Source organism: Suncus etruscus, chromosome X (genome assembly GCF_024139225.1).
Source record: "Suncus etruscus isolate mSunEtr1 chromosome X, mSunEtr1.pri.cur, whole genome shotgun sequence".
Lineage (NCBI taxonomy): Eukaryota > Metazoa > Chordata > Mammalia > Eulipotyphla > Soricidae > Suncus > Suncus etruscus.
The window spans coordinates 72,283,550-72,308,282 of record NC_064868.1 but is presented as its reverse complement, the minus strand read 5'-3'; the positions used below and the strand labels follow the sequence as shown (position 1 = coordinate 72,308,282).

Genomic DNA, 24,733 nt, shown 5'->3' with positions numbered 1-24,733 from the left:
AGTTGATTGATTCTGTCCTCAGCAGCTGTTGATGCTGATAATGAAGCCTTTCAGCTAGTTTTTCTTTTCTCCTACCCAGTTTTGTATTCCTGTTATTTCAGTTTGAAGGTTTTTTTTTTTCATTTCTAATTTCATGTCTTCTTGAGCCTTAATTGTGGTTCTTTCTAGTCGTTCCATTCTTTCTTTGAATTCTTTGAACATCCTTCATATTTCTTCTCTAAATTCCTTACCTGAGAGACTATATAGATGGTTGGTACTTGTTGAGCCATTAGAGCCACCAAATTCATTCTCTAGGCATGCTGGAGTTCTGCACTGTTTCCCCATTGTCATTTTTGCAATGTGATGTTTATTCCATGTTCTGCAGGGATCATTGACTAGAAATAATGCTTGGCTCTTTACACTAGTCTCAACTTTGTTTTGTCTCATCACAACGGCATGGCTGCTCTCAGAAATGGCAAAGTTGTCTCAGACCATGTGCTGAGTGCTAAGTTCACCAGGAAAAAGGATCTCAGCATTGCTGAATCTCTGTCTCCCTCTGTCTCATCACAGGGGCATAACCAAGCTCTAAGTTTAGTTCCTTAGCAATCTGATCTAAGTCTCTTTCTCTAAACAGTCTTTACTTTCCTCATCTGTAAGAAAAGCAGGTGATCTATACCCTCTAAAATGTTCTTATAGCTCTGTTCTGTCACAAAGTTTGATTTTGTCTCATGTTACAGTGTTCTAAGTACTGAAAAAAGTCTCCCATTTATTTAACCAACTGCTCCAGAGTTAGTGACACTGCCATTTTCTTAGTATTGATGAAAATGTTTTGCATGCTATAATATTAGAAAATAAATAATGTTAACAATATGGAAAATAATAGATACACTAAAAAATGGATTTTATCATGTACATTATTTAATGAAATATGTAGAACCTTATAGATATTAAGCGATCTGCCTTCTGGTCAATAATCTCATTGCATCAATTCAAATTTATATGACGCCAAAGTAATACTACAATGGTTTGGGGGTAAAGAACCTAAGGAGACTTGATTATATAAATATATAAGCTACATACTGTAAAGTTGTATCAAAATAAGTCTTTACATAAAAATTCAATTGCCAAATTATAATCTATTAAATAATCATTTTGGCGAGGATTCTCACTAGTGATTATTTTAATCAGTAGTAGTTTCTTATATAATATAATACATATATTAATCTATATTATAGATAATGTACTACAGAAAGATTTGTCTCTTGAAATTGCAAAACACAATGGCAATATCATATCTAATTTATTTCTGTTTTGCTTCTTTACAAATCTTATATACTAAATACTTTCCTGTTGAAATATTTTACATACAAAAATGATAAACTATTCTTAAGTAAGAAAACTTAATTTGGGGGCCGGAGAGATAGCATGGAGGTAAGACGTTTGTCTTGCATGCAGAAGGTCAGTGGTTCAAATCCCGGCATCCCATATGGTCCCCCGTGCCTGCCAGGAGCAATTTCTGAGCATAGAGCCAGGAGTGACCTCTGAGCACTGCTGGGTGTGACCCAAAAACCAAAAAAAAACAAAAAACTTAATTTAACCCTTATATATTTACTATTTAGAACAAGAACTAAATGAGGTAAATTAATTTTTCATGGTCACTGCTCATATTCCCCATAAAATGCACCATGTATTTGGTTTTGCAATTTGACTGAAAAGATATCTACATTTTTCTCTCTTTATCTGAAATTCTCTTTGAGAATGACTAGGTGAAAGTAATAATTCTACTTAAACAGACTATTGTTTATCAATAGTTTATCAAAGACATTATTTGTAGACTTGGTGAGATCATTCTCTAGGTACAGTATGACCCAACTATATAATTTAGAAAGCTGTTACTTTTTTATACTTTAAAATCGTCGTGTAATTTTACATGGTACAATTAAAACCCGAGGCTTTGAAAGCCAGAGATCTGGTTTCACACGACTTAGCCAGTTACTTTATAACTTTAGGCAAGTAATTTAAATTGTTGGGCTTCAGTTTATATACAAAATGAGAATACAATTTTAAAAGCCACCTCAAATATTATTGATGATCAAATGAGTCTGTTCTTATAAAGGATATATAACAGTCTCTGGTAAATTATAAGTACTTAATGAAAATTTTAATTGTAATTGGTTAGAATATAAAATATTTGTTTTGAATCTATATATTACAGTATACTGTCCTTCCCAATTCGTTTTCTTCAAATTTTATTTAAACACTACATTTTCAAGTTTATTCAAAATGAATTTTTTCACAGCTAATGTTGTTTATGATTTAATTACAGTCAAACAATGTATAGCAAACTTTACCAGTACACATTTCCTGCCATTAATGTCCCCAATCTTCTCTCAACCTCCTCAATCCCCTCTCCCCTGCCTGTTTCAGGGCCATACATTTTTCTTCTCTCTCTCTCTCTCTCTCTCTCTCTCTCTCTCTCTCTCTCTCTCTCTCTCTCTCTCATCTCTCTCTTTATCTCTTTTTTCTTGGAGAAAGATAGAAATTTCATGATGAACTTAAGTCCATCAAATATAATTGTTTAGAGTACTGGGATGAAAATGCCTCAAAATCCATTTCTCTCTATACTGGAAATATTAAAAAAGTCAGGGGCCAAAGAGATAGCATGGAGGTGAAATGTTTGCCTTGCATGTGGAAGGATGGTGGTTCGAATCCCGGCATCCCATATGGTCCCCCGAGTCTACGAGGGGCAATTTCTAAGAGTATAGCCAGGAGTAACCCCTGAGCACTGCCAGGTGTGACCCAAAAACCAAAAAAGGGGGGGGGCGGGAAGGTGGCACTAGAGGTAAGGTGTCTGCCTTGCAAGCACTAGCCAATGAAGGACTCGGCATCCCATATGGCCCCCCAAGCCAGGGGTGATTTCTGAGCACTTAGCCAGGAGTAGCCCCTGAGCAACAAATGGGTGTGCCCCCCCCCCCAAAAAAAAAACAAAAAAATAACAAAACAAAAAAAAGTCAGAAAGAAAACCACTAACAATGCAATATCCAATTGATACCTTCAATATGTTTCTACCTTTTTGGGACTCTTAAGATTTACCAAAAAAATCATGTTTGTCTATTATCCATTTTCCTTGGGAGAACATTATGTACAGAAGAGACTAAATAGTCTCAATTAGGGGTATTGACGCAAGTTGCTTGGAATTAAACAATTCTGCTGACAATCTACCTCTACTTGACTACAGATCTGCCATGGTCTTTCCATCTTTTCTCCAAAAGAAGCTCAGTACTACAGACAAAATTATAGATTTTAACTCACAATTCACAACAGAAACAAAATACCTGCAATGTGCTCTATAATTTTACAATGTCTCTGATAAACTTGCATGAAAGAGAAGATATAGTCTTCCAAAAATTGATTATGATAAATTATTATGAAAGAGAAGATATAGTCTTCAAAAAATTAATGAATGGTATTTCTTACAATTAAACTAGGTAAATGGGCCTTTATTACCAAAAAAGGAGAGACAAAGAATGTCAGGAGTACAGATTTGGGGACCATACATGGCCGTGCTTAATCCTGACTCTATGTTCAGAGATCGATCCTAGTAATAATTCGGTACTGTGGATGAAATCTAAGTTGGCCTTCTAGAAGGAAAATAGCCTTCTGTGTACTATCTCAGCCCCACTCCCAACAGTTCTTTTAAAGTGAGAAAATTGCCTCTGATTCTCGTCTGCCAAGAATAATGAGCCTGCAAATCATCTCTTTAGCGTGTCAAAAAGAAATTCTTCTTTAGTCTACCAGCCCCTCAGAAAGCAATATCAAATATTTGTCAAATGAAACACAGAAAAGCAACAGCTGTTTTAGAAGAGAAGGCCGGCTCCTCCCCATTCTTTAACAGCTTCTTAGAGACTGAACCAGCACTCTTTAATGCATTACAACAGGTGGGAGAAATAATCTCCCTTCTGTTTTTAACAAAATACATAACTTGGTAAAATTGCTTCAAAATGAAATTGGAAAATAAAGTACAACAAACCCAGTTAAATTTGCATTCCAAAAAATAAAATTTTAGCATCAAGTCTATACTATTTGGACATAATAATAACACTGAAAGAATTTATCACATTTCAAATTTATCTGAGCAATCTGACAACTCTTGTTCAAAATTTATATTAACTTTTCATCTGTTTCCTCTTTTTCTCTTCATTCCACTACTCTCTTACCTAATTATCAGATCCTGAAATGTATGATTTGAATGCAAAAAACCACACAACATATAATTAAACAACAAAATTTGATTCGGCATAGAGCTATTACACAAAATATTAAAGAAGTGCATAATTTCTAGTTTCTGTCATCATATACCCTCTTAGATTAAAATTATGATTAGAGACAAGAAAAATTGCCTGGGTATAAAACTCTTCCTGAAGGCTTTAATAAATGCAAAGAAGGCCAAGGTGCATCTTGAATGCTCAACTGAATTTTGCTTCTTATAAATCTGAGACATCATCAGGTGGAAAATTTTTTGTTACTTTAATTCATTTCAACTGTAATGTAATTCTCTCAAGTACATAACGATATATAAAATTTGAGCAAATAGCAAGATAATTCACAGCACCAAAGTAATTCTAACAAAAGAAGCATTTGTAAAAGAGTTCTGGGCACATTACTCTAATTACTAGTTTCTGTAGAGAGTCAAATATTTTGCCAGTTATAAAAAATATAACTTCTTATTACCAAATAACTAGGAAGGCTTTTTTGGAAGTTCAATGAAATTAAGAATAGTTAATTTTTATATATTTAAAATATTTTTCATATATTAACTGGCCATACACTAACTCATTATTGTAAACTCTCTCCCAACTTAACCTGTATATCAGTCATGCCACTACCACATCCAAAAAGTTTTAAGGAACGAGGGAAGTTAATCCAGCAATTTCTGGTATCATACCAAATTTTCCATCTGAAGTGACTTAAGTGGGTAGGTTGACAGTGATTTATACTTCAACAATAATCTTTCCTGAGTTCAAACATTCAGAATTCTCTGAGAAGCCCTCTTTTCTTTTGTGGTTTTTGGGTCACACCCGGCAGTGCTCAGGGGTTATTCCTGGCTCCAGGCTCAGATATTGTTCCTGGCAGGCACGGGGAACCATATGGGACACCGGGATTTGAACCGATGACCTACTGCATGAAAGACAAACGCCTTACCTCCATGCTATCTCTCCGGCCCCTGAGAAGGCCTCTTTTAAAAAGTGTTTTGAGGGGCCGAAGTGATAGCCAAAACCCAAGCGGTAGGGCATCTGCCTTGCACGTGGCTGATTTAGGACGGGACCAGGGTTCTATCTTCTGGCATCCCATACGGTTCCCCAAGCCAAAAGCGATTTCTGAGCACATAGCCAGGAGTAACCCTCCAGGGTCACTGGGTGTGGCTCAAAAATCAAAGAAAAAGTATTTTGAGTAAAATGAAAAACATTTATTTTAAAGTTTAGTAAGTCTATGTGCATTAAGAGATAGCACAGCGGGCGTTTGCCTTGCAAGCAGCCGATCCAGGACCAAAGGTGGTTGGTTCGAATCCCGGTGTCCCATATGATCCCCCGTGCCTGCCAGGAGTTATTTCTGAGCAGACAGCCAGGAGTAACCTATGAGCACTGCCGGGTGTGACCCCCCCAAAAAAGGTCAACATATTATTTGTATTTTCCATTAAGTTAAGTCTGTGTATTTTGGGAGGAAGAATGGTGGTGTTGAAAAATTCACTCAAGTCATTTTTCTTATGGTGCTTATTGTGATTAATATAGACTCTGTTCCCTAAATATATCACTATTCTTTTATCTTCTCTTAAACTAGTTGGCATATCTGTATTCACATGTCATTTCTGCTCTGTGTTCAGATTAGCATGATATACGACTATAGTTTCCTCAGTACAACATATCGCTAAAGTACCTTAGGTTGATGGAAATTTCCAATTGCATAAGACTAAAAAGTAACATTCAATTTGAACCAAGGTGAGTATATATATATATATATATATATATATATATATATATATATACTTTATATATATTTATATATACTTTTTATATATTTATATATAGAGAAAGAAGGGTTAAGACTTAAAATGTTTAAAACTTTTCAAAAGTTTAACACTTTTTTCCATTTAATATTTTAAAACTCACTACAATTTAAGATGGTTAAAAACCAATTACAATAACTGGCAAGCAAGGGCATTTATAGACTCTTATTTATGTGTTTTTCTTTCTAAGAGTTGTCAATCTTCCAAGTCAAGAAATATTTTCACATGTTATAGACATCTTCCTGAAAGTATGAGGCTCTCTTGAAACCATTCTTACATTTGGCTATGCCAAAAACACTACAGCAAACTACGATACCCCCAGAAAAAATAGTCTTTCAAGCTTCCTAAATGACTTATTCAGCAGAAAGTAGTAAAAAACAAGGCTAATATTTCCATCCTTTGAAAATATTTATCTCTACACAATGCCACCATTTTTATAGTCACAGTAAAAATTACTTAGGTGGTATAATTTTGAAAGTCTAATCAGTTTCTAGCATAGGCTTAACAGTGTGTCATTAGTAAAATGACTTTCCATCGATGTTCATCTGCAGAGTTCTTGTTAAAATGTCATTTAGAACAGGGTTACTCCTTTATGCATCTTTTTAGTCCTACAGGACTAAATGATAAATGTGCACACACACACACACACACACACACACACATATATATATATAAAGTGATGCTATTCTCTAAGGCAATTAAAATATATTTTCTCAGTAGCATAACATTTTCATAACTACTTATATAATAATAAAACTGATAATATAAGAAGAAAATGAGTATGGATAATAGAAAGCATAGTCAAACTCCTCTGACAGATTTTTAGTCATATACCCCTAATCACCTTGGGCCTACTATGTATAAGGCATTTTACAAGGTGCTTTGGAGGTATAACAAAAATTTAAAAGTCTTGATCATCAACCTTGAAGATACTTGCAAACTAGTTTTAAAAAGTAAAAGATTCTTTGGCATATGCACTAATCTTTAGAGGGGACCAGAGCATCTTTAGAGCTGTCTCTTTATTGCCATTTAAAACCTTTCTTGGTAACTAAGTGGGAAGAATTTGTCTGCTTGCAAATTCTTTTATAGGTTAACACAAAAATGTCTCAAGCTCTAAGTTCTATTGAACTCTATTTTCTTATACTATAGGACAATGTAAGGAGAATTTTACATAAACTGAACATTTATTATATAGATCCTTATCTCAATACCAAACCTGTCTACATCCATGCACTCCTATCTGTTCTCTGTCACCCTCTTATTTTCCATGTTATGGTCACTTAACTGATACATGTAATTTACTATCTCAGGCCTAGAAATTTAGCAAAGAAACAGCAGGGTACCCTAGATTTTATTAGATATACAGCTCATATTTCGAATTTCCTCCCTATTCATGTAAATACACTGATTATAAATACAGAAAGATTCTACTCCCTGAAAAAGTCAGCAAATCAGGCTGTATATTTCAATACTAAACCTGAGCTTTTGGCATAGTTCTAGACCTATGTTGTGGAGACAACTAGGACTATTCCTGTGATGTTTATGATGGTCTGTGGAACCATATGTTACGGTATTGGGAGATATGTAGTGAGATCAATAGAATCAAGATCCCATGTACACTTGAACCTTTTGCTATCTCCTCAATCCTAAATGTATTTTTAATTAAAAAAATTTATTTAACAGAAACCGGGTAAAGTCTGTTTCATTTCTGAAAGACACAAACTTACAGTGATAGTTCATTCTGCCAGAATAAGCAATAACTAAGACAAAATAATTCTATCCTTGAAGAAAGGCTAGAAAGCCTAGAATTCACTATAAGAGAAGTACTGGCATGAAAGCAAACATTTCTCCAACTTCCCAGAACTTCCCAGTGTCTACAAATTTAACCAAGGGCCTCATGTATCCAGTAAATCCCATCTGTTTGTCTCTGTCCATTTCATACATTCCTCTAAGTTCTAGAAAAGTTACTTATATTAGAATATGCTTTAATATCAATTGTGATAATGCAAGTATTCTAGAGAACATATTATATATTATCATCATTGCTAGCCTCGGGTTGCTTGTTTCTTACAATCTTTTCTAATTAGGATGTTATTATTTTCTTTCTTTCTTTTCTTTTTTTTGTTTTTTGGGCCACACCCAGTGACACTCAGAGGTTATTCCTGGTTACGCACTCAGAAATCTCTCTGGCTTGGGGTCCATATGGGACGCCGGGAATAGAACTCATTCTGTCCTGGGTCAGCAGCTTGCTAGGCAAACACCCTTGTAATATCGCTCCAGCCCCAGGATGCTATTATTTTCAACGGTCTGACTTAGTTCTATATTTTTAACTCGGTTAGTATACACTGAATTGAATATAATATAAAAAAGTTAAAACTAAAACACTAGGGATAGGAAAATTTTTCATTGATTTCTGAATCTGTACAAAAACTTCCTGACTTTATAAACTTGTTCAGTAATTATTCAACTTGCTCAAATTCTTATCTTTAAACTTTCCTCATTTATAAAATGTGGGGTGATTGTTCTATAGTACATTACAATAGTACTATCATCTCATGATATAAATGACACAATAAAAATTAGAAACTAAGCACAATGTAAGCATTCTATAAATGTTACCCATTATTAGAACATTGAGCTATCTTTAGAGTAACTCATTTATATCTTCATTTTTTGCTTTTCACTAAATTTGTTTCTCAAATAACTTAATTCTTTCCTCAGAATCAGGAAAAACTTCCTTTTCCTGAGGATAAACTCTGAGACTTATTCTTTTTGTATTAGGGCAGCGGTTTTATTTTGTTTCTTTTAGAGTTAATGATTTATACAAAATGTTATTGCCAGTGCTTAGAATATAATGAATCTTCATTTCCCTCAGGAGATCCTGAATATTCCAACCTCCTTTTCCTTGTCATAAAGTAACTCAACCAACAAATATCATACTGAAAAAGATTCTTATTTTTCCATACTTAACTCAATAATAAACCATCTCCATGTCATTATTACTGAACAGAAATAAGATATAACTTATACATCAGTATTTATCTTTTTCTCCATAAACTTGAGGGGGGATTTGTTATAAATCCACTCATACCTAAGAGAAGTAAAATAAGTTTATTTGTATAAATAAATTCAGTTTAATACCTGTTTACTTGAAAATTATTAAATATTTTTAGCATAATTTAACTCATAGATATCTTCTTAAGAGTTTGTCTTCAGTACAGCTCTAGTAACAGAGGTGAAAGTGCCTTCTCTTCTACTTTGGTACTTGCAGAAATCTACAGTGGCACATTAGTTTGTAAATAAAATTTTGAAGGTTTCCTGATGTCCAACTTGAGGATGCAGAGGAAGACCCCAGTGAACTTGATCCCAGCAGGTGGGTTGTCCCCGCCCACAAAGGTTGGTGCCAGTCTCCTGCTGCTGGCTTTTAAAGGTAACCTACATTACTACATATATGGCTTCCTGGTTTCCTGCTTGAGGTAACTCTCATCTTCTAATCAATTAAATCCACCATTACGTGTAGAAAAAAAAACACCACACACCAGACAATGGTGAAATAAAACAGGGCAAGTCCATGCATAGAGAATATAATTTGCAGGACTGATGACTCAAGAAGAGCCAATCACCTAGTTAGCCTCTCAAATATGGAGTTTAGAGAAGAAATATAGAGGATGTTTATAAAACTCAAAGAAAACATAGATCGAGTTGAACAGAACACAAATAAGAATCATGAGGACAAAAAGATAGAAATCAACAAACTCCAAACTGAAAGAGCAGGTCTGAAAATCTCAGTAGGTGAAATGAAAACTTCAATGGAAAGTGTCTCCAAAGAGTAATAACAGCTGACAACAGAATCAGGGAGCTGGAAGATGAGATGCATAACAACACGATACAAAACAAGAGATTGGAAAAGAGGCTTAAAGCAAATGATCAAACAATGGCAAAAATACACAAATATTGCAAAAAGATGAAAATAGAAGTCTTTGATAAACAAAACAGAAAATGTAATAATTATTGGAGTCCCAGAGACCCAGGAAGAAAATCCCCAGGAAGAATCAATAATCAAAAATATCATTGCACAGAAATTCCCAGAGCTAAATATTGCATGCAACCAAACCCTACATTCTGAAGAGTACCAGCTAGAAGAAATCCAAAGGAAAACACCCCAAGACACATTCTAGACACAATGATGAATCAAACAGATAGGTATAAAATACTGAAAACAGCAAGATGAAAAAGGAAAATTACATTGAAAGGAGCATCCTTAAGATTTATAGCAGACCAGTCACAAGAAACCCTGAAGGTAGAAAACTGGTGGGGGGCCGGAGAGCTAGCACAGAGGTGTTTGCCTTGCAAGCAGCCTATCCAGGACCTAAGGTGGTTGATTTGAATCCCAGTGTCCCACATGGTCCCCAGTGCCTGCCAGGAGCTATTTCTGAGCAGATAGCCATGAGTAACCCCTGAGCATAGCCGGGTGTGGCCCAAGAACCAAAAAAAAAGAAAAGAAAAGAAAAGAAAACTGTGGTGGGATATAGTGACAAGACTCAATGAAATGAATGCTTCACCTAGAATACTACCAGCCAGACTCACATACAGGTTTGAAGAAAGTATACATAGCTTCACAGATAAACAACGGCTCAGAAACTTTTACAGATTCAAAACCAGCCTGAAAAAAAAACTGAAATGTCTACTTTAAGACAAGAAAGACCAAAAGGCACACAAAACTCCCATATAAAGATGACACTAAATCCCATGACAATTATCTCTCTCAACATCAATGAACTAAATGCACCAGAGTGGAAAAATGGATCAAAAAGCTGAATCCAAAGTTCTGCTATCTACAGAAATACATCTGAATAGTCAGAATAAACATAAGACTCAAAATCAAAGGTTGATGGAAAATTATCCAAAAACACAACCTTCTTAAAAAGCTGGAGTGGTCATATTGGTACCTGATGACGTAAACTTTATACTCAGAAAAACTATAAGTGACAAAAGTGGACATTTTATACTAATCAAGGGCTATGTACAACAGAAAGAAATTATATTCCTAAACATATACACACTCAATGAGGAACCAGCAAAATATGTAATACAATTGTTGACAAATATGAATGAAGACATCATAGACAACACAATAATAGTGAGAGACCTCAGTACTGACTTAGCACATCTTGATAGGTCAACCAGGTTGAAACACAACAAGAATATACCAGCTCTGAAAAGAAAATAGAAGAAACTGTACTAGTAGATACAGATAGGACACTCAAACCCCAAAAAACTGGATACACATTCTGCTCCAATGTACATGGGTGATTCACCAGAATAGAACACATGCTGGCCCATAAAATGTATCTCCATAAAATCAATAGAATAGAAAATGTAAAGACAACCTTCAGATCACAGTTAACTGAAATTAGAAGTGAACTACAAAGGTACACAGAAGAAACACTTCAAGACCTGGAAATTAAACAACTATTGAACAACCAGTTGATCAAGGATGATATCAAAGAGGATATCAAAACATTCCTGAAAATAAATGTCACTGAAGATAAAAAAAAACTATCAGAATGTAAGAGAAACAGCAAAAGCAGTACTAAGAGGAAAACTTATTTGCTTTGCAAAGCACATATCAGAAAGGAGCCTATAAAAAAGCTTAATGACATAGCTTATAAAATTAGAAAAAGATTAAAAAAGAAACCAAAAAGAAGTAGGCAGAAGGAAATAGCAAAGCTTAGCGCAGAAATCAATGGAGTGGAAATCAAAAAATAATCCAAATGATCAATGAAAAAAAAGTTGGTTCTTTGAAAAAATAAACAAGATTGATCAACAGCTAGTGAACTCAGAAAGAAAAGGAGAGAGAGAAACATAATAATTCAGATTAAAAATGAAAAGGGGGAGATCACTACAGACACTGCAGAGATTCAAGGGTAATCAGAGACTACTTTGAGAAATTCTATGCCATGAAACATGAGAACCTGGAAGAAATTGATAAATTATTGGACTCTTACAAATCTTCCATGGTTAAACCAGGATGATCTAGCATATCTAAACAGACACATTATTAGTGAGGAAATTAAAATGGTGATCAAAAGCCATCCCCCAAACAAGAGCCCACCCCTGATGGATTCACTAATGAATTCTTTCAAACCTTTCAAAAGGAATTACTACTAGTCCCATTCAGGCTCTTTCATGAAATTGAAAAATTATGAAGACTACCAAATAGTTTTTATGAAGCTAACATCACATTGATACCAAAACCAGAGATACTGCAAAAACAGAAAAGTACAGACCAATATCCCTGATGAACACAGATGCAAAATTACTCAACAAAATTCTAGCAAATAGGATCCAATGCCTTATGAAGAAGGGAATACAGCATGACCAAGTAGGTTTCGTTCCAGGAATTCAAGAATGGTTTAACAAAAGTAAATAAATCAACATAATACAACAAAAATAAAAATAAAAACCATATGATCATATCAGTAGATGCAGAGACTGCATTTTATAAGGCCCAACACCTACTCTTGATAAAACTCTCAAGATTGGAATGGAAGGAACTTTTCTCAATATAATCAAGGCCATCTACCACAAACCCATGGCAGCTATTATTATCAATGGATATAAACTAAAAGCCTTTCCGTTAAAATTTGGTACAAGACAAGGCTTCCTTCTCTCACCACTCATATTCAACATAGAGATGGAAGTTCTTGCCATAGCGATTAGGCAAGAGAAAGATATCAAGGAAAGGAAGAAATCAAGCTCTTGCTTTTTTGCAGATGATATGATACTATATTTAGAAAACTCTAAAAACTCCACCAAAACGCTTCTAGAAACAATATACATATATATATATATATATATATATATATATATATATATATATATATATATATATATCAAAGTGGCAAGCTACAAAATTAACACGCAAAAATCAATGGCCTTCTTATACACAAATAATGACATTAAAAAACAATCCCATTCACATTAGCGTCACACAAACTCAAATATCTTGGAGTAAACTTGACTAAAGAGTTGAAGAACCTATACAAAGAAAACTACATCAAAGCCCTGCTTCAAGAAATAAAAGAGGACACACAAAAATGGAGACATGGGCCAGGCGGTGGCGCTAAAGGTAAGGTGCCTGCCTTGCCTGCGCTAGCCTTGGACGGACCGCAGTTCGATCCCCCGGTGTCCCATATGGTCCCCCAAACCAGGAGCGACTTCTGAGCGCATAGCCAGGAGTAACCCCTGAGCGTCACCGGGTGTGGCCCAAAAACCAAAAAAAAAAAAAAAAAAAAATGGAGACATGTACCCTGTTCATGGACTTGTAGGATTAACATCATTAAAATGTCAATACTCCCCAAAGCATTGTACAGATTTAATGCAAACTCATGACATTCTTCAAAAAGAGTATCAAACACTCCTGAAATTCATTTAGAATAATAAATGCCTGCAAATAGCTCCAACAATCCTTGGGGAAAGGAATATGGGAGGCATCACTTTCCCCTACTTTAAATTGTATTACGAAGTTATAGTTATTAAATCAGCATGGTATTGGAATAAAGACAGACCCTTAATCAGAGGAACTGACTTGAGTATTCAGAGAATGTGCCCTAGATATACAGTTAATTTTTGATAAAGGGGCTAAAAAGCAAAATGGAGCATTTCTCTTCAACAAGTGGTGTTTGTAAAACTGGTCAGCCATCTGCAAAAAAGTGAACTCCAAATTCCATCTAAGAAGATCATGCACAAGGTCCATTCCATATAGATTAAATACTTTGATATCAGGCCCCAAACCATAAGGTATACAGAGCAACACGTAGGTTAAAAAACTCCATGACATTGAGACTAAAGGCATCTTCAAGGAGGAAACACTCTCCAAACAAGTGGAAGCAGAGATAAACCGATGGGATTATATTAAGCTGAGAAGCTTCTGCACCTCAAAGAACATAATACCTAGGATACAAAAGCCACCCACAGAATGGGAGAAATTATTCACGCACTAACCATCAGAAAAGGGCTAATATAAAAAATATACAAGGTAAGTACTTTAACAGAACATAACATCTAACCCCATCAAAGAATGGGAAGAAGGCATGAATAGACAATTCCTCAAAGAAGAAATAGAACTGGCCAAAAGGCACATGAAAAAATGCTCCACATCAACAATTATCAGGGATATGCAAATCAAAACAACAATGAGATACAATCTCATACCATAGAGAACAAGAACAATAAATGCTGGCAGGGATGTGGAAAAAAACTCTCATTCACTGCTGGTGGAAATGCTGTCTTGTCTAGCCTTTATGGAAAACAATGTGGAGATTCCTCAAAAGACTGGAAATTGAGCTCCCATATGATCCAGCTATACCACTTCTAGGAATATACCCTAGGAACAAAAAACACAATACAAAAACGCCTTCCTCACACTTCTAGTCATTGCAGCATTACTTACAATAGCTAGACTCTGGAAACAACCAAGATGCCCTTCAGCAGATGAATGGCTAAAGAAACTATGGTATATTTACCCAACGGAATATTATTCAGCCATTTGAAGAGATGAAGTTATGAAATTTTCCTATACATAGATGTACATGGAATCTATTATACTGGATGAAATAAGTCAGAGGGAGAGTGATAGACACAGAATAGTTTCACTCATCAATGGCTTTTAAGAAAAACAAAAGACATTAATGTAATAATGCAAAGAAAAAATAGAGATCAGGGTTGGATGGATTGGCTCTTGATGTGAAGCTAACCACATAGAGTGATGAGCTTACTTAGAGAGATGGCTACACTAACTATCATGATAATGTTAATGAGTGAGAGAAGTAGAATGCCTGTCTTGAATATAGGCAGTGGGTAGGTAAGGAGGGAGATGGTAAGGTTGCACTGGTAAAGGAGGGTGTTCTTTTTGTGACAGAAACCCAAGTCCAATCATGTATGTAATCATGATGCTTAAATAAAGAAAAATAAATTTTTTAATTTTTAAAAATTAAAATTTTAAATTAAAAAAGAAAAAAATTAAAAAAATAAAATTTTGACATTGTTTATAATCTGCTTTTGACAAAGAAACACACATGTCATAACATATCAGAAATTCATAAAATCAACTTAATAAGCAATCTTCTTTCAAGAGTTTGAGTCACCTAAATGTTGTTATACTAAATATCTATTTCATGATAAACAGTGAAGTCCCAGTTAACTAAGTTTTAGTAACTACTGGGAGATCAGGAAAATGAGTTCTTGATAATTAAACCTTATTTACTTAATTTGCTGAAAAATCCACAATAATACATAAAAAACACAATAATACATATGTAATGTATAAACCAATGTAATATATAAACCCAATATACATGGAATCAGTATACATCAGTACATGATATTCCTGTACATATTTGCATACACATGCATATGAGTGTATACACAAATTTAATATATTCACAGATAGCAGATACACATAAATAAACATTTATGTGCAAAATAAAGCAAAGTTTAATTTCCTGAATAGTAGAGAAAAAGTGTATTAGATCTTCTAGAAGTGTCCCATCTATTTATATGACTCATCAAAATGACTTATTAGAGCATTTCCACATACATTTTCCTAGGACTGATATATTAAAAACAGTTTTACAAAGACGATTCCCTCCATAATCCTGGTGTTGATGTTACATAATATCATAACATAATATAAATAATAATATAATAAACATAATATTGATGTTTTGGGTATTTGACTCTAACAACAGGGGAAACAAAGTAAAAACTAACAAGATTACAATAAACTTACAAAGTTCTTCATAGTGAAAATACTATCATTAAAATGAAAAGATACCCTATTGATTAGAGAAAATATTTTCGATAAAACAGCTGACAATGAAGTACCAGAGCAATATCACAGTAGGGCAGTAGGGCATTTGCCTGTCGATCCAGGATGGACCTTGGTTTGATCCCCTGCATCCCATATGGTCCCCTGAGTCAGGAACCATTTCTGATCACATAGCCAGGAGTAACCCCTGAGCATTACAGGGTGTGATGCAAAAAGCAAAAACAAAAACAAAAACAAAAAAAACCTACAAAAAAAACCCAAACACCTGACAAGGAGCTAATATACACCATACACAAAGATCTCATAAAATTCATTAACATGCTTCCCTCCCTTGAAATGTAACTAAATAAAAATGAGGATAAGTACAGGAGAGATAGTATAGTATGTAGGACATTGTGGGGAGAGAAGCCAGGTAATAAGGGGATTTCTGCAAGCTGGTCTTGAATATAAAAGAAAGTCTCTGTTTAAAATCATATGTCCCTTCTGTTATGAGTGCAGGATGAGTTAAGGAGAAAGTCATTCAGGTCAAACAACCTGTCTAGGCTAATAGTGCCATAAGCATTGAAACTGCTATCTTTACATGCTTCCTGATTTAATGATGCCATGGTCATTGTAACTGCTATCTTTACATACCATCCAAATCAATGACCTTGTGACCTTTGTCTCTGCATACCATCTTGTTGCTGTAATGTCTAGACTGTATTATCCACATTGTTTCCGGCCTAAAGTTTGCCCTTAAACGCCTTGTCCCTACCTTCAATAAAAGAAACCTATTGCTCTGACAATGCTTCCCTGTGAGTGGTCTGTGGCTCACAGTCTTCCCTCTCTTTCCCGAGTCCAGCCTTGAGGCCACGGGCTGGAAGAGACCCTTACCCACTCTTGCATCAGCCCCATGGGGTGGGGGCTGGTGCCAGAATCCTACAGGACCTTTGCCTTTCACACAACTAACTTGAACTTGAGCTCTAGCACCCAAAATGGCTCTCCAAGTCCACCAAGAGTGATCCGTGAGCACTGAGACAGGTGTAAGCCCTGCTGGATGTGGCCTCCCCCTCAAATTTATGAGCAGAAGAACTGAAAGAGAACTTCTCCAGAAAATATAAGCATATAATCCAAGGACGCATGAAAATAAATCGACTATCATGCATTAATAGGGAAATGTAAGCTAAAACTTAAATGAGCTATCATTTCACAGTAGTAAATTATAAACAGTAAGTTTTATTTTCATCCTCAGCTAAAAGGAAGAGAATAAATAACTTTGCACACTGGGGTTTCGAACTAGCTGTCTCTATGTAAAAACAGTGAAGAAGCAATTCAAAATATTAAAATATGATCTATTACCAGAGTTGGAGAGATAGTACAGTGGATAAGACATTCACCTTCCACTTAGCCTAACTAGGTTCTATCCTCGTCATCCTACATTGTTCCCTTAGCACCACCTGGGCCAGGATTGATTCCTTAGTGCACAGTCAGGAGTAACCTCTGTGTATAACTGTGTATGGAGATTAGATCTACATATAATGAAGCAATTCCATTTCTAGATATCTCTATAGATAATATTAAAATGCTGCTAAAAGGTCTATGTGGCCCAGAGAAATTAAGTGATTATGGTATTTACCTTCATATAACCAACCCTGGCCCAATCATCAATACTATATATAGTCCTTTTAATGCTGCCAGTATCTGAACATTTTCATGTTAGGCCTAACCTACTTCTGCACCCAAAAATAAAAAAATTTATGTGCACTTATATGCATTAGAATTCTTCAATAGCCAATGTATGGATACATTCAAAGTATTAATCAATGGATGGAGAGATAAAATAAATGTGACATACTTTAAAGTCTGTCAGACTAAGGTTTCCAAAGATGGGGAGTGAAGTGAATTTAAAATATTGGGGTTCAGTGGACTATAATGGACAGATACTGATACTATGACAATGGACATAATTTGTTTAAACTGTACCCTTTATATATAACATTTATAATTTTTCAAAACAAATACCTCAATAAAATATGTTTATATATACATATATGTTACACAATAAAATTTACACAGATATTTAAAAACGCAATATTGAAATTTTCAATAGTCTAAATGGAACCAGAATTTTATATTATACAAAATAAATTATATAAAAGACATAGAGTGGATTGTTGTTTCTCTTACATGTTTTACTGGAAACCAAAGTAAGAGAAAAGAAATTCAAACCAAATTAGGGAATTTGGGGAGGGGTTTGGGTCATACCCAGCAGTGCTCAGGAGTCACTCCTGGCTCTATGTTCAGAAATTGTTCCTGGCAAGCACAGGGGACCATATGAGATGCCGGAATTTGAATCACTGTCCTTCCTGGATCGACTGTGTGCAAGGCAAATGCCCTACCACTGTGCTATCTCTCTGGCCCAAATTATGGGATTTTTAACCCCAGAACTGAGGGCAGTAAACTGGGTGGAGAGGAATCAAAGGGTAATTAATGTGGGTCCAATATACTGTAGAGGAGGGAAGAATACTAGTACATTGATGGTCATTAATGTACTCTTCAAACATATACAGTTTTTTAAACAACTGTCATTTATACTTAAACAAAATTTAAAGAGTATATTTTAATTGTAAGCTAATTATTAATTAAATAACCATCTCAGGAACCACTACCATGCCAGGACTTCCATGTGTAAACAAAGAACATGCATTAGTCATCTGATCAGTTCCCCCCAGTCTCTATCTACATTTTGGTAAATTTTATTTCTCCTTAAAATACATACTTTTAATTTGAATCATTTTATCAAAATCACTAAATCTATCCTGACATTAGTTTTTAATCTTATTTAGAAATATTTATTTGTCTTCTTACATTTTATAATTTCCTATACAATATATAAAGTTTGACTCTTATTATGATACAAGAAGTTTGAAAGAGTGCCATCCACAGAAAAAAATTTTAAAAAGTTGAGTCATAATTTTTCTTGAATCCAGACCAAAGTCCAAAGGCAAAAATTAATCTGGTATCTGAATAAAGACAATACCTACATGGATATATTAAATACTGCCTCACATGTGGTTGTTGGGGCATGACTATGTCAACAAAGAAATAGTTATAAAGAATTCAACTAAATTAGTTAATTGCTAAAAGCCAAGTATATATCAGCTTGATTATAAAGTACCATACTTTAAGGCTCACCCTCTGCTTGTCCCAGATTTATAGTGCTGGTCTGGTGGAATCCATTCTGACAGAAAAAGCATGAAATCATCCTGTATTTCATTTTCCCTAAAGAACACCTATATTGCATAATCCTTATGGAAAGAAAATCACTATTCTAAGCAGAGGAAAAAACCTGCTGCTGCAAGGAGAAATGTAAAGTGATATATTTTCTACTTCTGGGGTAAAGACAGAAATTAGTACTATTGGAAATGTTCTACTGCTAGTAAAGAGGCAGAATAAACAAGAAAAGCATCCTTTCAAGACCTACAGTTGTAAACTCTGCCTATAATTGAGGTTAATTAGAATAACAATTAAACCTGCTCTGCCCCAATTGCCAGAGAAGGCAGGAGAACACGGAAAGGTACAAATTCACAGAAGTTTAAATATAAAGAAAGTGTAAGAATATTGAGAAAAAATACTCAATAAACCAGCCCACATGCTAGAAACAAGTTGGTGGTGAACTGAGAGTAATCATAGTAAGGACATAACACAATTCTATCTCCTTTTCCAATTAAATTTACTCAACCTCCCCCGTCAGTGAACTGGCAGAGTAAGTGTACCTACTTCAATTAATAAAAATACTTATTTTAGTCTTTATTAGTAGGACTATTACCCACATTCAAACAAAATATTTGATAAACAAAAATAAAAACATAAAATAAAGTTCACTTTCAAGAGAGAAAATAATCATTATAACCAGTCTCAAAGATGATTTAGATATTGAAATTATAAAGTAGAAAATTTAACATAAAACTGAGTAATATGGGGCCAGGTAGAACAGTAGATAAAGTTCTCGCCTTTCATTTGGCCAATGTGTGTTCAATCCCTGACATACCATATGCTCACTCACGCATGCTCACCAGGAGTAAACCCTGAGTGTAGAACCAGAAGTTATATCTGAATACTGCTTGGCGCAATAATAATGAGTAATATGTAAATATATTTAATGAAATATAAATAAAATACAAATGATTGTTCTTTTCATTTCACCAGTGTCTTCAAAATAACTGAGAAAGAAATAAATGGAGTTGAAGAGAGAGAAAAATTATCCAAAGAGAAAAATTAACAAAAATAAATGAACATATAAACACACCCACTCTCACACAAGTGAAATAAAGACAGAATTCCAGCTGATATTAAATGGTCTGAGACACATAAAATTTATTTTTTCAAGAAAGGCATAGGTAAATAAACATATTTGAAGAGTACAGGATAAGAATTTGCTGCTGGGTGAGAAATAGTATATCTGGTAAGGAACTTGCCATTCAGGCATACAACCAAGGATCAATACAGCACTGCATATGGTACCCTAATCACTGAATGAAGTATTCTGAGCCTTGGTAGGTGTAATGAACCTTGAGCACAGAGTTAGAAATAAACCCAGAGAAATATTCATAATATTTTCCAAAAAGGCTGGACTAGTCAACATTTTCACCAGCAGTGAATAACAGTCTCTCCCTGCATCCGCACCAGCACTGGTTGTTCTTGTTCTTTGTTATGTCTGCCAGTCTCTGTGGTGTGAGATAATATCTCATTGTTATTTTGATTTGTATCTCCCTGATGATTAGTGATGTGCAACACTTTTTCATGTGCCTTTTGGCCATATGTATTTCTTCTTTGATGGAATGTCTGTTTATTTCTTCTTCCCATTTTTGATGTGGTTAGATATTTTTTCTTGCTAAATTCTATCAGTGCTTTTTTATCTCTTAGGTGGGTATCTTATCTGATGAGTATTGGGTAAATTGTTTTTCGCATTCATTTTCCTTGATTAGTCTGTATCCTAGTCACTGTTTCCTTTGAGATGCCAAAGATTCTCAGTTTAAGGTTATGTTCTTCAAAAAAAAAAACAACAAGAAATTGAGCTTATATAAGACCCAGCAATATCACTCCTGGGATATAACCTAGGAACCTAAAACTCTACGTATAAAAGCCCTCTGAACACCTATGGTCATCATAGCACTACTTAACAATAACCAGAATCTGGAAACAACTCAAATGCCCGAGAAAAGATGAATTGTAAAATAAACTGTAGTATCTAAGCAACGAAATACTACATAGCTGTTAGGAAAAAATAACTCATGAAATTTGCTTATACTTGGATAGATATGAAATCATTATGCTGAGTAAAATGGGTCAGAGGTAGAGAGATAGGCATAATATCTCATTTATTTGTTAGATATAAGGAAAAAGGATAATATGATAATAATATTCAGAAGCAATAGAGATGAGGGTCAGGAGAGGGCCAATATGGTAGAAAGCTTGCCACAAATACTGGAACAGTGCAGTTAGGGTAAAGAAGTGTTCACTATGACAATATTAGTTGGAACAGATCGCTCTGGACAAAAACCGGGTGCTGAAAGTAAATAAAATGATACGTATGGTACCCCTTCCTAACAGTGCAAACCACAATATCAAAAAGAAAAATAGAGGAAGACACTGTGAGATATAAAATACCTTCCCCAGAAGATGACGAAGTGGGCAGGTGGGAGGGAAACTTGGGATATTGGTGGTGGGAAATATGCACTCGTGAAGGGTGGTGTGCATCCCCTGGCTAAAACTAAATCATAAACAACTTTATATCCATGGTTCTTATATAACATAATTATAATAAAAAATAAAATACACCCTGAAAGCCATTGTGTATGGTTAAAATTTCCCTATCATAAATACCCTCAAATAAAAGTATATGCCATTATTCAGATCATACATAAAAGGAGCTCACAGAAATCCTAAGGATAACTACCTTCACAACACCACACACAAATACACAAGCATATACACACAAAACTACAAAAATGAAAAACACTGACTTTTCTCTTTAAACTGCTGAAAATAAAAAAAATTAGGAAACTATCTCAAGGTGATAAGTACCTCAATGCATAATAAAAATACAAAGAGGGAGCCGGAACGATAGCACAGAGGTAGGGCATTTGCCTTGCATGCAGAAAGACGGTGATTTGAATCCCGGCATCCCATATGGTCCCCTGAGCCTGCCAGGAGCGATTTCTGAGCCTAGAGCCAGGAGTAATCCCTGAGTGCTGCTGGGTGTGACACACACAAAAAAAATTACAAAGAGGTCGGAATTATAGTAGAATTCAGGAACTTTAATTCACAAGATTTTGGAATAGAATTTCTGAAAGAAAAGACTGTCAATAACAATATATTAATTAACTATCTTTCAAACTGAAGAAGCAACAACACAGCATTACTCTAATTCCTGTACTATAAGAAAATGTATACAAATTCTTCCAGTTCAAGAAGTATCATACTAGATAACTTGGATACAATTTTCCAGAAATGATGATTCCAGAAATGGTTCAAACAGATATTAAGGTTTTTTCTTTCATTTAAATGTTCTAAAATATAACCTACTAAATAACACGTAGAATTACTGAGTATAAGTAATAGAATAGTAGGTTTGTGTCATATAAAATAAAGTGTAATTGAGCCCGGAGAGATAGCACAGCGGCGTTTGCCTTGCAAGCAGCTGATCCAGGACCAAAGGTGGTTGGTTCGAATCCCGGTGTCCCATATGGTCCCCCGTGCCTGCCAGGACCTATTTCTGAGCAGACAGCCAGGAGTAACCCCTGAGCAAAGCTGGGTGTGGCCCAAAAACCAAAAAAAATAAAATAAAATAAAGTGTAACAAGCACAACAATTGCATACACGCTAGGACAACATAATGTTTATTAAGAGTATAAAGTGATATTTTCATATTAACATTGGCCTTAACATTTGGTATTAACATTGAAACATTTTTATAATAGTTTTATTTAATGAAAAAATGTATTTTTCTTTTTTGCCACACTTGAGGAGCTCAGGGGTTATTCATGGTTCTGCGCTCAGAAATCACTCCTGGAGGTGCTTGGGGGAGCATATGGGATACTGGGGGTCGAACCCAAGTCAGCTGCTTGCAATGCAAATGCTCTTCCCAGTGTGCTATCACTCTGGCCTCCAAAAAAGTATTTTCCAAATTCAGAAATTGTATACTTAACAAGGTAAACTTTACCAAATATAAAAATTAAGATGTAACATTTTGAAAAAGGTATAGCATACAAAACTCACCTTTATTACCCTCTTGATTTTTCTTCTGTATATGGCATCACTGCTCGGATGAGTTGTAAGAGAGCTTTTTGTACTGTCTACTTACCTTTGCCTTTTACTCTGAGATTTTTATAGTCCTAAGATCTAGTGATGGAAGGAGTGCTATATCTTTGAATTGGAAAAATATAAATACAAAAAACACACCCTTTAGAAATGAAAATGTGTTCATAGTAACAAAAATTTAAAGTAGGGAAATTAATACATAAAAGGTAGAGGCATATTTATAAATGAAGTATCAAATGCCACCTAGTAGACACAGTTTAGTTCATCACTAATTCAAATAGTTGAGGTAAAAAAACAAACAATAATCTTGTCTCTGTGTCACATTATAGTCTACTATCAATTCTGTTAAAAGGGAAGGTGTCTATTTTTATTAATATAACATACTCTCTCTTCTCCATATTAACCAACTTGCTTTATGAATTTAGGTGTCTTCTGCAGTATCATTTTTATCAACAAACATCTGACGTGCAATTTTGTGAATTTTTAAAAGATTATCCCAACCTGGGTAGATAAATGAAAACAGAAGTCACCTATAGGTAAATGTAGCCCTAAAGTTGCAAGACTTAGCAAGTAGAAGGTAAGCTTGTCTGAACTAGAAAGTATGCCTGTAACAGAACCTTGAAATAAAACTGCATCTTGAGGAGCTGTCTAGGATAAAGATATATACCTGACTAGGGACAGAGATATGGTTTTCAAGTACTAGACTAAAAAAGAACATTGCATACGTAAAAATGTTATATAAGTGTCTGGAGAATTAGTACAACAGAAAAAGTGCTTGCCTTGCATGTGGCCAACCCTGTTCAATACCTAGCACTACCTGAAGCCTTGTGAGGTATGATTCCTGAACAGAGATTGGATTCAACCCTGAGCACAGCCTGGTGAAGCCCCAAAGCAAAGCAAAAAAGAGTGGTACCAGAGACTTAGAAAATATTTATTTTATATATTAGAGATTGGGAGGACATGATAAATGTGATTGCAGTATTATAGAACCTCTATTTTAATACTGTTCCTACCTCTGTACAGAATGTGTTAATATAGTACTGCATCTTTGTTTGACATATCAATCCTTCTGTTATCAATTTAACTACCAGTTCCCATAAAGGACAAAACTGATCCCTCAATACAAATTAAGCATCCCCTACCTAATGCCTTTATATTTTAAGAAATATCTTCCAAAGGATGCATTACAGTTTCAATTATACAGTAGTTACACAATTTTCATGTATATATATATATGCACATCTCCAACTTCACTATCACCCTCCTCACATGGGCACACACTTAATCATGTTTCTATACATTAAGTCAGAGAAGAAATGGCAATTGTTTCGTTCATCTGATTACCACCAGACTATCACAGTGCCTGGAACATGAAACATATATTTTGTGCTTAGAAAAGAATCACTAGTAAAGATGAACTTAATAAAGAATCATTTTTGGTAGAGTTCTTGGCAAATTCTGTAACACATGCACATTGTTTTTCTATATTATAGCACACAAATTTTCAATATGTTATTAGAAATATGTACGTGTGAAAAAATTCTGTAATATTCAACT

The 24,733-nt window shown here is 34.7% G+C and overlaps 1 protein-coding gene across 1 annotated transcript in view; it reads right to left on the bottom strand.

Annotated features, from left to right (window-relative positions):
• NRK (Nik related kinase) overlaps positions 1-24,733 on the bottom strand; it is a 181,313-nt gene that overhangs the window by 151,291 nt on the left and 5,289 nt on the right.